The sequence below is a fragment of the Syngnathus floridae genome, chromosome 2 (assembly GCF_059516105.1).
Source record: "Syngnathus floridae isolate MCC-2025c chromosome 2, RoL_Sflo_1.0, whole genome shotgun sequence".
Classification (NCBI taxonomy): domain Eukaryota; kingdom Metazoa; phylum Chordata; class Actinopteri; order Syngnathiformes; family Syngnathidae; genus Syngnathus; species Syngnathus floridae.
The window spans coordinates 16,518,249-16,532,243 of record NC_142414.1 but is presented as its reverse complement, the minus strand read 5'-3'; the positions used below and the strand labels follow the sequence as shown (position 1 = coordinate 16,532,243).

General features: G+C 37.9%; 1 long non-coding RNA gene across 3 annotated transcripts; it reads right to left on the bottom strand.

The window, feature by feature from the left end:
* Positions 1-4,640: 4,640 nt before the first annotated feature.
* On the bottom strand, positions 4,641-12,513 carry LOC148402220 (uncharacterized). 3 transcript variants are annotated; one of them, XR_015857138.1, is made up of 5 exons: positions 12,309-12,513; positions 6,321-6,483; positions 5,635-5,676; positions 5,489-5,562; positions 4,641-5,402 (listed from the first exon to the last, which is right to left on the bottom strand). It is a non-coding gene; the product is annotated as an uncharacterized LOC148402220 (long non-coding RNA). The 3 variants fall into 3 exon arrangements; XR_015857137.1 differs by having other exon boundaries at positions 5,489-5,676; XR_015857139.1 differs by lacking the exon at positions 5,635-5,676.
* Between the last annotated feature and the right edge of the window lie 1,482 nt (positions 12,514-13,995).

The following is a 13,995-nucleotide window of genomic DNA, read 5'->3' as shown; positions in this document are numbered from 1 at the left end:
CTCAATCCAAAAGACTCAGTAGTTCATTTTCGTCTTATTCACACAGAGATTCTGTTGGTCTCTGTGTGTTTCATATCTTTTTCTACTATTATCACATAGACATCAAGTGTAATTTTTGAGGTGCTGGGTAAATTTACATTATTTCTGACTGGTTATACAATTAGATTGGGGATCTGTTTGCTGCACTGCTCAGTAAACTTTGATGCCATTTGTTTTCATCTTCAAAGTTGCCACAGAGATGGAAGCGCAAACGTTTCCTTCTGATGTTTCCAAATTTCACATTTGGATGCCAAATGAGTCGGTGATCAATTCAAGAGAGGCGGAAGAAAAATATTAACTCAGGATGCTGCATTTGTATCAGGACACATTAAATGCTGATTTGCGCGTACCAAGACCAATTTCCTTCGCACAAACAGTGCGATTGGTTGCTGGATTGTGGCTGCACATTGTGGCTAATCATCTCCCGAAGTTTGGTCACACACTTTTTTTTTTCTTGTTAGAGAACGCAAACTGCATGCGAGGCCAGTTGGGCCTCACGCAAGCAGAGTGATACAACTGAACCTGAATCAACTGAGCTATTGTGAACCAATTACAGTCAGCGACTCCCCAGACAATGCGCTGAAGAAAACAAACTGAAACTTTGTTTTTGTTTTTTTCATCTGGAAGGTTTAGAGACTCCATATAAACAGGACTGTATTGTTTTACATTGAACCTCAAACAACACAGCGTGTTTGTCAAAGACGAAGTAGATTAGCAAACATAGAATATGTGAGCAGCTATTTTCAACATAAGTACACAAATTAAGGAGACGCTACACTTTAATTTTCAATCACACAGTTAGTGGTTTATTTTTCTAGAAGAAAATGATCCGATTTTTAGACTCCTTTCACGATGTCAGTCACAACCTCAAGCGCTGTTAGATCTGTGATTGGATGAATTCAGGGATAGAATTTCTGCCGAGGGACAACTTGCCTGGATTTATTATTTATTTTAACGTGATTACATGATAATCATTTGTTGTCTTGATTAAAGAAATACCACAACTCATTAAAAATCACAGATAGTGGTCTGATGTAATAAATATAAAATATCTTTTAGGTTACAACATCAATTACTCATTTGTGATTAGATGATAGACAATGTGGAACTCTTGCCTACGTGTGCAACAATGATTACGCGCGGCAAGAATGCTAAGACCATTCGGATAAAAAAAAAAAAAAGGTAAATTCTGTATCAGCACATCACCACAATTCCACCACGTCATCCTTTGTAACTTGAGGTTTCAACTTATTGTGTTAGTACCCGAGCCTGTACAAAAGTTAGTTTTAAGCAGTAGTTTGTTCATAAGAGACGTACAATGTATGAAACCAAGTGTTATTTTCTCTTCCCCAACTGCTGGTGTTCTTTAGAAGACGATACAAGTTTTACTTGGAACGATGTTCACGGATTTTGTTGAGCAAGCAAGTTGATGTTGGATTCGGTTGTCATCTCCTGGTTAAATGATGCATGAAAGTGAATATCCATCTCCTGCGATGTAAACCATATAATGGCAGCGTGACGCAAGCGTTGTAATGAATGAACGAATGATGAATCTCCTTGGCTGCGTGCACAAACGCTGAGAAAACAAGTTTCAAGATCTCACTTTTTGGCTTGACCACAACATATTTTTTTTTTATATATATAATTTTATGTCAGTGCACTGTGTTGCATTCTATAAACACTTGACACACCCATGCCAATCCCAAAATGAAGGGAAATATTCTTCTCGGCTACCATTATGTGATATAACAATCTTTTTTTATGAAAAAAAACATATATATCAGAGAAGGTTGAAAGATGGAAGAACACGGCAAAAAAAATCACTCAGGGGAAAGTCTCCAGTTGCTACACACTGGATCGGAAATACTGCCACACTTAAAACCATCTCCTGAACACTTTTGTGACTCTCTTAAATTGAAACGGTTGGACAATGGGGAGCAGATGGTTGGAGGGCAGGCATAAAGCTGAAAAGACAGCTGCTTAGTGAAAAGTGTTTTTCAGTTTGTAAAAAAATGGATTGGAGCTGTATAAATAGTAAATGACTTGTTAATGTCATCTTTATGTCTATCGTTTTAAATTGGCGATAAAATACGTATATGTTCCATTCATTTATCCATTCAAATGCAATTTTATTGTTTTATCTGTGTGCACATCCATTCATGTGAGCTTATGTGAACGCCTTAAAAAAAAAAAAAAAAAAACGCAAGATCACTGTCTCAGTTCTTCTGTTGATACGCAATACGGGGTTAATTACTTTTCTGACCTTCTACAGAGGCTAAAAAAATATTTCAATCATAGCTGATAGGATAATGCTGAGCAGTGAAAAATAAAACATAATGTTTCAAGTGTAATCTTATTTATAGCATCCCTCCAGTGCTTATAAAATATCTTTACAGGTCTGATTTGATGTTTGACTAATGCCCCGCAACAGTTGCACATCATCATAGATTCAATCAAATTAAAAAATCTTTGTGTTTTGGTAATACTAAATATCTACTACAAATCTTAACTAATATGTTAGCAAAAGCAAGTGACACCAAAAGACTTGATAGTTTAAATTAACTTTCAAACTACATTTCCACAAATTACATGTGAATTTTAAATGGCATTTCTGCCTCAGTAGATTGATTAGCTTAAATACTACATATGGAAAACACCATTTTCATCCCTGGCATTTGACATCAATAGTCGCAATTTTTTTAAAACCTTCCAGCAAATTTTTAACAACGCATTTAATCATATCATATAATAGGCATAAACTTGATTGGCAGAATTTTAGTCGCTCTGCATCAAATATACAGTATGCCTGCTATTGCTCAGTAAGGTCAATGATTTTAAGCACAATGATTGGGAGAGATTGGATTGATTTTATTTCAGAGAAAGTTAAAATTTCTATATATAATGTTCCTGACCTACTGTTGTTACTGCAGTTGTGTGTCGTTATTATGAAATCACAGTGTTAGCTCAACTTCACAAAGTCTTACAACATTGTTGGTGTGTTGTCGCACAAGCCCTAACCCACATTTTGTTGTCCTTTGTAATTAAAGCTGTGTATTTATCTGTTACCCAGAGCTGGGGGTCAGCGGGGGAAGCTTTTAGCAGTTGCATCTTTGAGATATGTCATGCTTATCGTCTGCAGCATAGAGGACGGAGCGTACGTACAGCTAGTCATCATGAAAAGGCCAGCAAAAAAAACTCAACCTCGACCGACAAAATAATTGCCCATTTAATATGAGGTACACACGCTGATGTTAATGGACAGGTTAATAGCAATAATTAAGGACCACATTTAATACATCACAAATGCAGCTCTTTTCCAATGAAGACTTTGCATTTTGCTAATAAATTTTATACTGTTAATGGGTTTTAGATGACAAATGTCATACAGGTGTTAAAAAAAATAACAAAATAAATAAAATGGATTCTTGAGAGTAAATATACCAATGCTATTCCAACTCGTTCATTGCAAGTATACTCTCAAGATTTTTTTTTTTGTCCCTCATCTGTACACAGAAAGGCAATGATGCTCTTAAAGTGGATTATTGATCTGGTTGCAAACTTTTTACTGTAACCTCCAATAGCCCTCCATGAGTAATCTTGTTTTTATTATTAATTGATTATTCTTCACCAGACAGGAGGCATTGAGCACATAAGTGACGGAAGCATTGGAGCTGTTTTTTTTTGGCTCTGCCCTTATCAAGTTTGATTTTTCACGGTGAAAAAATACAACAAGATAAAACCACAGCCTTTGGGAGCAACATTGAATAGCTTTGCTTGTGTTGATAGACAAACAAATACAGGACTGCTCATGATTACCAGAGATTATCCCCATCATAAAAAAAAAAAAAAACATTGATTGATTGAAACACAGATTAAAGCAAAGCAGCCTGATCCTTCAATATTTACAGGATAGCCAACAGAGGCATTACATCCCCAAGCTGTCTTGGTTTCTTTCATTGGAAGCTTCTAGAGAGACATTCATCATTCAAAAATGCAAAATCATTCAGTCTCTGGGAGCTACAATATTCTTTCAAATTAGGCAAACTCCATTGAGCCAGATATGATTTAATGGTTTGCTAGTTGCAAAAGAAAACATTGCCTGATGGCCTTCTGAACTTCGAACTCATTCAGTCATAACCCCACAATCAAAATGAAAATAATTTTTTCCTGTTCTTTTAACTACTAGATCAGAATTTCCCAACCCTTTTTTTTAATTCAGGCACTCATTTTAATCTCACAAGCAATATTGGGATCAAAAGGTTGAATGCTGAACTACTGATTATATCGACACAATTTATCTACAAAATGACTTAGTTTTATATCAGAGCATGTTTAATACGTTCCTCCTATGTTACGTTCATATGAGACCCTTTGATGAAGAATTTAAAATCCATCTGTGTGTTTTTAATAAATCACCCCTGTCACTCTGTGTCAATGTTTCGCAAAGTGTTTTGTCCTGGGGTCATCTCTGGAGCTTTTCATGCTGCCACTGCTTCTCCTTACGCCAGCTCCTCCTTTCCTTGTGGGTGTCAGCTGGAGAGACAGGCCACCCAACACCCCCACTGCCGCTAGAGAATCCGCAAGGTGAATTGGGGTTCAGCTGTGCCAAACATCGCCAAATGCGCTGGAATGGCTTACGTCTGACAGGTTGGGTCAGACACAGTATGTGTGTGCGTGTGTGTGTGTATTGACCTGCCTTGACTATGTAGGTCATTAATGACAAACAGATGGACGAGGTACAAATATAAATCGTGATTCAGGCAGGACCCTCCTGCCATTTCCAGCGTGAACGTAAAGCAATTTTCCCGAGACGCCTGCATTTCATCAAGTTGAACAGGCCAGAAGAGGTGTTCTGAAACCCGACGCATATGCTATAACTTGAGAACAAGTGAAAAAGTCAAGTAGGCTTGTCTGAGCCAGATTTTGGAAAGTCGTGAACAAATCGATTCGTTTTGAAGACATTAAAATGTAACTGAGAATTTTCTTACCAGCCCATTCGGAGATTCAAAATTAGACAGAAATTATCAGTACAAACTTTTTTTTCCCCAACACTACTCTCTCTCCAAGTGTTCAATTTCAAGCATTTTAAGATCTCAATATTGACATCTACTCAGTAGGAAACCGTATTTGCTGCACACTATGCAAATGCTAACAACAAGAATTATTTAAAATGCCAAATCGCTCAAAATTTTATAAACAACTTTCTGTTGTTTACTGTTTGCAGTTTACATTAAGAAGTTAATGTGTGCCACCAAAACAAAAAGATTATCAAGAGACAAAATACTTTCCCTATATGAAAAAAACATTTAAAGTGATTCTGTTCAAACATTGGAGTCCACTCCTGAGGGTGTGAATGACAGAATCTGAAAGAGGAAAGACGGAAAAGCGAGATAAAATAAAGAGATACGAGAACAGAGCAAAACGAAAAGATAGCAGGATCAACAATTACAGGAAACTCATCTGCTGCACTGCATGAGTCCCTCAACCTGATCCAGTCTGCCACAATCCACGTGTTCTGAACACCTGCTGACATCGGGGATGCGCATGAAGGCTAAACAAGAAACCCTACAGTAGGATTTTTGCAGTCAGTCACACCTGCAAAATCTCTTCATCCATTTTTAGCATTTAATTTGCCTCCTTGGAAAAACAGAAAAGAAGGTGTTTTATAAAAACCATGCGGCAGGATTTTTACCGGCTTTGGCTGGGACTTGATGGGACTGCAAAACAAAAAGATCTTGACAGAGTTATTTTCTTTTGAATTCAGTAGTTTAAAAATAAGTTGAAACACATCACATGAATTGGACTCCGAAAACAATACGCCACCTAATTTTCTGCTTTTGTGTTAAACAAGTCTGACTTACTTTGTACTCTTCCTGTCATTTAAAATCAGCTACGCAGTTACCTAACATCGGCACTTTCACCTGAAAACTGTCTTGAAAAAAAAAACTTCAGAGGCTGGGTACATGAGATTTTCATTTTGCTTTTCTGTTACAGTTCTACAGCATTTTATATTCATGTGGTGTTGTTTGGAATAATTATCCTGGAGAAAAAAAAAGTCTGGTCCAACAGTTTACAAGTGATAAATATTCTATCAGACTTAATGACATTCTTTTAAAAAAAAAAAAAAAGAATCTAACTTTCTGTGTGAACTGTTATTTCATTGTGATCTCCACTGGGCCCATTATGTTAAAAGGCTGCTCTCAAATTTAAATCCGCCTTCTCCCAAAGTAATAGCGAACCGAGCACTTAGCTGAGCGACCATCAGTCAACAATAGACTGACCTCGTAGCCGGCGCTGTCGGCACCTGGCGGCGACGGTCCAGGCGAGGCGGGCAGACCTTCACACGCCTAACAATTCCAGACAGGCCTCGGATTTACAAAGGCTACTCCCCCGACATTAGAAGACAGGCTGTTAGGAGACGCCGGGCTCTGATTCCATGTCAGCCTCAAAAGAAATTTAAACGGATGTTAAGTCTCAGAGATTAAAAACTCTTTTACAGCCTTAATCAGCCGAGCATTAGCGGATAAGAAAAAAACATTTGATAGCAGTCTGCTAAGATTTTATTCAGATTTTTGTGCTGGTTGACACAAAAAAACAGTTATTGAAAAGTCATGCTCGTAGACATACTGTATTTATTCTTGGAAAATGTGCACGATCTTGTGCAAAATAGCTGCAAGATGGCAAATAAGGTGCAAATTAATTAATAATTACCTTCATTGTTGAGAAACACATTTTTCATTCAATTACATGGACATACTGGAATGTTTCGATGCCATGAGGAGAATTATGATTTAATTATTGATACATTTACAGTGCATATGTTGGCCATTGAAAATATTTCCGTGGGTGGACTGTGTATTACTTTAAACTGCTTGTGAATAATGTGTATGTTTTTGAAAGTCACCTCTGTTATCTCATCGGGCTGCTGTGATTCCCTAACGGGAAGCGTTTGCGATGATAATAAAAGCGCGTCCATGAAGAATTTAAAAAATGTAGCAAAATCTGCATGACAGCTCTTGTGAAAGTGTGCTTGCTAAGAAGGCATTTATGTATATTAACCCTGTAAAGTAGCCTCTTTAAATTCATGAGAATCAGCAAGTTTATTATCCCTGGTCACTGCTCAGCTTCCTTTCGCTCTATGCGAATAATCCCAACCAACACTTAACAACCACTACAGGTTCTTGTTCTCGTCAGTAAATGGAAAAGTTGCCCACTTCTCAGCCAACTTTCTCTGTCTATACCTGTATTGATAATGCGCCTGTGCAATGTCGTGGCATATTGTCTTTTCAGAGATATTACCATGGATTTCATCCTCTGCATGCGTCTATCTGACACTCTGGAGTGCGGTTTTAACGATCCTTGTGGGTGTGCTGCTACGCTGATGATTACAAATTGTCACAAAGGTCAAGCTTGTTTGTGGACATGAAATAATGAGCTACAACAGCAGCAGAAACAATAAACACAAATACCGCTCTGCTTTCCGCAGTGACATTAACAGTCGGCTTTGTCAGAGCCTTCTCCTCGCTCTGCTAATTACAATGGCGTGGCATGCGTGGGATACGGGGTCGCAACGCCAAGTCCTGATTTTATGTGTTCATCTAACTATCCGTCCATTCATCCATCCATTCATCCATCCATCCATCCATCCATCCATCCATCGTTCCATCCATCCATCCATCCATCCAGCCATCATCAACTGTATCTAGCAAGCTATAGCTATTGCACGATCAGGTCATCCATCTGTGCGTGCGTGCGTGCATGCGTGCGTGCATGGAGAAAAGTCTTCTTATGGAGGAAAGTCTTGTGTGTTGTGTACAGAAGCAAGTATACGCTCGAAGAAAGGTTCAGGTGACCTTCTGAGAACAAGTGTTGATGTCAGCGTTTATTCTGTCATAGCACATTGAGCAGTGCTGTATAAACACGCACTCTTCCTCTCACATACACACACACACACACACACACACACGTACCAAAAAGGAGCAAGGTAAGTGGGGTCCAGAGAAAAGTATGACAGAGTGTGAGCATGATGGAGGGCACGCATCTAATATCATCAGAGGGTTCATGGAAGAGTAAGGGATGCTGAGAAAGCACATGAGATGAGGTATGATCTCTCACACGCACGCACGCACGCACACACACACACACACACACACGCTCACACACACACACACGTTCACAAGGAGTGGTGCTGATTTTTCTTTCATGGCTGAGGCAACCAGGCAGCAGTAAAGTGTTTATCAAATAGGAAGAAGGCTTTTTTTGTGGAAAAGTGCATTTCCATAATAATATCAAATTGTTTTTACGTCAGCATCATGAAATTCTCATTTGTCATTTTTGATGTGGGTAGTGTGGGATCCTCTCAGTTCTAGAATCTAATCACCAGCAAAAAGTTTGGGATATTTATTTTTTTCTATTTAGCGGTGTACGGTGAGATTTTATATTTTATGTAAAATATGCACCTTGGCTTCAACATTTTTTCACACTATATTTATTAAGCCTAATTGTTCCAACTCTCAAACCATTTAAGAATAAATAGCACCATTTGGTTATAATATGAGGACTTGGAAGAACTGCTCGTTCTGTCCTTTGGTACCTAATCCAAAGAAAAACCTCTCGACTTCGACACAAGTTGCGCAAAAGACGAGTAGCTCAAGTCCTTGGCTGCAGATTAACAGGTAATAGACTCTCCCGCGCATTGGCTACAGGGGCTGTTCTACAGTGGTTTACGGGCCAAACATCTGTCTGACCCGCGCCTCGGATGAGCCTGACGCCATGTTACATCAGCCTCTAACATTCATTTGCATTCCTAAAAGCAAGCAAATCAATTTGGGTAAATAAAAGTCTGAACACCCTGTGATGGAGCCACAGGAAGGAAACGTGCACACCTAGTGTGCAGTCCTGGCACATGACGGAGATGCTTTTCTTATGTTATGCATGTGAGCTTGTGTTTACAACAGCTATGTTGTGAGTGTGGTTCCAATAATCACTGTTTTTTTTTTCTTCATCTCACTGTCGACAGAAGGGCCTGCACAAATCTGTTTAGAAACGGATCAGGAGTGTTTGTAATCTTAGTTTAGAGCCCGGATCTCAGGCTAGAATGCTGCACACACTCATGCAAGATGCTCTCATTTCTTAACTAGATTATACACTGTCGGCAAATAAAATGCCTCAAGCAAACGACCAACTTTGAAATTAAAACTTACTGATAGAGGAAATTTAAGCAACTTTGGGGATTCGGGAGGGCGGTCTACTGCTCTAGATCAAAAACGATGCTGTATGGTTTCTATGTGTTTCTAAAATAAAAAAATTTAAAAAAGATAATCAAGAACAATGAACCTGTTTTTGTTTTGTGTTTATTCAATCAACCTTGACTTGGATTACATTTATGATTTTCTAGGAAGACTGAAGAAAGTATAGTATTTTTGCAATTTAACCTTCTGTGGTTGGTATTCTGCATTATTTATTTATTTTAGTTTTTTTTTTAATTTCTTTAGCACACACAAAATAACAAATGCCATATGAAGAAAAAAATTAAAGAAAATAAAAATATGCGCAAGGAAGACTAGAAACCCTGACGGGCTCAGATTTCAAGTTAAAATGAAAGAAAGTTTTTATAAAAAATATATAATCAATCAATTAGCCTACCATTTTAAGTAGGATTGAAATCAATGTAGATTTAGATCTGTAACTGTAGGCCTTGAGTTTTAAATACAAAGAAACAGTGCAACACTGAGGCTGTCCTATTTTTGTAGGTTAAGTAGATGAACAGTTGAAAGTTGCTTATCTGTTATGGTGGTCACGTCACACCATGGACCCACTTGAACTAACCTTACACCTCTAATTAAGAACATCTAAATGTGAGCACAAAGTGTGGCTGGGTCCAGGCACGTCACTAAATGGGAGGCAAGGCAGACAATTGCTTCGAGCCCGCGAGCTGAAGGAGGCCTCAGGGGACAGCTGACATTGACCCGTATCACTGAATAAGCACTGCTTTAACAATGTAACAACAATAACTGTCTGTCAGGAACACCCGCAAAGGGGCTCCATTCTTACTAGCGGCAACGGCTGGTGGGCACCACCAAAATTGGTCTATTTCAACGACATAACGCTAAACAGACATCTCGAATAGCCCCCACTAATATGTTGGAAATATCCCCCTATAAATCATGACAAAATGAAACAAACATTTCAATTAGGCCGCACAAAAAGAAAAAAAACAAGAGGACCAATTAAGGGAAAAAGCAGGTGGAAGCTCAGTCTGTTCCAGTTCCATCAAGCATCACATATTATATATACACTAGCTAAGTTGACACACAATATAGCTATTTAAATTTGTTTACAGACCAGGTACTATATATGTCAAGAGTGGCAAACTCATTTTTCACAGGCAGCATCGTAGTCATAATTTCCCAAATAAATGTATGAATGCTTCATAATATATACAGTACAGGCTACACAGCAAATTGATGAGTAACTATTTTTTAGATTATAGGCCAGTGAATGATAAAATATTTTGAAAAGAATGGTAATAAAAATTGAGAGCGACATCTCTATTTTTTAAAAGTGAAGACAGCTTGTAATTTTAGTATTGGCACATGAACACATGAATGATTTGTCTTTGCGGACTACATCAAATTGTGACAGGCCGTATCTGGCCCCTGAGCCCTAAGTTTGACACCAATGGTATATACCATTGTTATAACCATTTGTTTGTCGTCATTCTTGCCCTGTGAGCACATGTTTGGAGTCTTGAAACAATCATATTTGATGAAGGCGAGACAGTGAGCATAAACGGTGGCATTTTGAAATTCTCTTCTGTAATAAAGTGAAAAGCACAGTAGTCGCAGGGGTTACCTGCAACCAACACTTCCATCTGGATTCAGCACAGCAAACCCAAGTAAAAATAACACCTCAAACATTTGGATCCTATTGTATTTTGAGGCACTTCAGTGAATAGTCAAACAAAAGCAAAACAAGGCAGGGAAAATATGATAAAGGCAATGTTGAATTTCTAAATCGCGTTTAGCTTTTCTTGTTTTCCCCCCCTACTGTGTTTTTTCATGAGAACACAAGATACGGCAAACAACTGCTGTCAGCGAACATAGCAAACATAATACGCAGTCAGTCCTCATTGTGAAATCACAATGATGGATGATGCACTCTGGAAGTACTGTAAGAAATATATTTGAAAGTGCCGCTATTGCAAAGAAGAAAGAACACATGTTGAGTTTTCTCTCATCGTATAAAAACAATGAGCAAACAAAGAAAAGTACATTTCTTGTTTTTGTTCAGTGTCAATGAGAGGCTTTGCTAGAAAGCATCAGATAAATAATTATTTAATTGTATTTCAGATTTTTTTTCTTCCCTTAAATGCTATATGTCACCTCTTTTGTCTCAATTCCTAGTGATGCTATCGCAGTCTAAATGATGCCGTTTAAGTGGCTCATTGTCATCAACTTTCAGGGTTAATGTGAAGTGTGAGCTAATCCACTGGCCACTCAATACCTCTAACAGTGCATGAAATCTCTTGTGTTAGTAAACCCGGTGCACTGGCCCATATCTGAAATTGATCACTGTTCCCTTTGCCTTCTTCATGTCACATAGCTGCAGCGGGCGAAGAATTGACAGACATCTGGCCGAAAGGATTAGCTAAAACCACCCGGGGACTCTGCAGAAAGTCTGTAAGGTTGTGCCTAATTAGTATAGTTAGTGCTGAATCGTCTGAATAGCAGGGGACAAATTAAAAATACAGTGAAATATTTTTCTTTGGAATTCACAAAAGCTGTAGCTTGTAGAGCTTCAAGATAATGTTCTTGTCATTCGGCGCTATATTATATAAAAATGGGTATCTACTACGGTTCAGAGTTATGTGAAGTGATTGTACACATTTTGCTGTGTATTTAAAAGTTCAAATGGTTTTAAAGGTCAATCTGCTCTACATTCATGAAGACTACGTATAAAAGGAAAAAGAAAAGGAAAAAGAAAACAGGACAATAAAAAATGTCCCAAGCAAGTCGTAAATAACTTAAACAACAACAATTAGGACAGCTCGTAAAGGAGTTGGAAGAAGTTAAAGAACTTTTCAATTTGAAGACCCTCACCTAAATTCCATTTTGGCATTTATCAATTATTCACAGCAAACATGAAAATTAATCACTTGTGCAGAGGTTGGCACGGACATGATGTTTATGCCATTTTTTCCCCCCAAATTTCAAATGAAGGAATAGGCCTAAGGTCTCACTCAGCAGGGCTTTAGTGCATTCACTCACCATTTGTTTGTTCAGGCAAGGAGGTCATGACTCAAGCTGTGGATGTTGGAGAGTTAAGCTGAGTTGAATAAACTACACTGAGCTTTTAAGACTGAAATAATGTGTAAACTGTCATCATTGCATTTAAAACTCTTATCTCACTGAGATTCCTGCTTGCATTTCTAGCTTATTGCCACTTTACCTGGGTCAAAGCAGCCATCTTGCTTTTGACCTTTCACCCCATCAAGGAGAGCACGCCTCTAAGTGCAGTAGCCCTACCTGGTCAATAAGGGGCATACTAAACAAAAGAAAAGGTCAAAACTTCAACAACAGAACTGAACTTCAACAAAGTTACAACTTCTACAGTTTGTCATTTTTATTCCACAGACAAAATGAGTCAACATTTATACAAATGCATCACTCTCCCATGATAGACATGACTTTACTCATCATGCGTGGAAAAAAAATGCTGCATCAAGATTCTGCCTCAACTCAAAATTAAATTGTTTTGGGTTTGCCTTGACCTGGATGCCTTCAATGAATCAACACAAACATATGGGCTACAAAAACATTCTTAGGTGCTACCACATCCCTCACCAGAGGATACCATTGGGAGCTTCTTCTCATTTTTGTATGTTAGCGTGTACTCCAGAGATTGTGTTTGAAATGGACGTTTTTGTTTTTTAGAGCTGGGAAATATGAAAGAAGAGAAACAGACGTATCCTGAGTCTTTGGCCATGGTGCACACACACTCCCCATCATTAGAGCTTGTAAGCTTTTCCCACATCTTCAAAACCCCAGGCGCCCAATTTATGTCATAGGCTTTGTATAGGAAAAACATCTCTAAGCCTGAATCTATCATCTTTATTATCTTCAGACACTATAAAGCTTCTCCAGAGCCATAGGAAGCTTTTCTCAGAGATGTCGGTTTACCAATTTACCAAATGTAAGGGATTTTTTTTTTCGAAGTGCCCATTAATGGGAAATTAATTGACACATTGTTATGAGATAATCATTAGCACTTTAGAGGATACATTTCCATCATTTGTATGGCACTCTGGAAAAATGGCATTTAGACTCAACAATATTATGCAAATATATAATCACTCTGCTTGGTTTGCTTTTATTTCACAAAATACTCAAATCTTAACGCAACACTCACATCTTTAAGCGTGCGTACAAACCCTGGTACTAAGCTGGTCCAGGAATGATTAAAAACTGGAGTGTGGATTAACTCCACCCTGAATGGTTAAGTTATAATGGTTAACAGCCTTGGAGAAATTACTAGTTAATTTTCAATATAAACGTTATTTTGGATCTTTGATCTCACTGATTTAATTTCTAACTAGGGATAAAAAATATTATATAGTCGTTTAAGATGAGGGTGACACGGTAAAGCAACGGATGGTCCATTCTACTGCATCATGATTTTAAATTGTATAATGTTCTCCCAGGAATTAAATATATCTTTTATTTCCTCCTTTGTGACCCTCTCCTTTTAAAAAAAATGCTTAGAATAACACTTTGTATATTTAATGTGCTGCCGTACAATTATGTTGTTTTTAAGTGAATTTGTTTTTCAAGGTCAGACTGATAAAATTCAGACATTAATTGAATATTTTTGGGGAAGTTTTAATTGGCTCTGTTCATTGAAGCATTTGTAATTGTTAATTATATACTTTCCCATATCCAAGCAGCCTTTATTAAT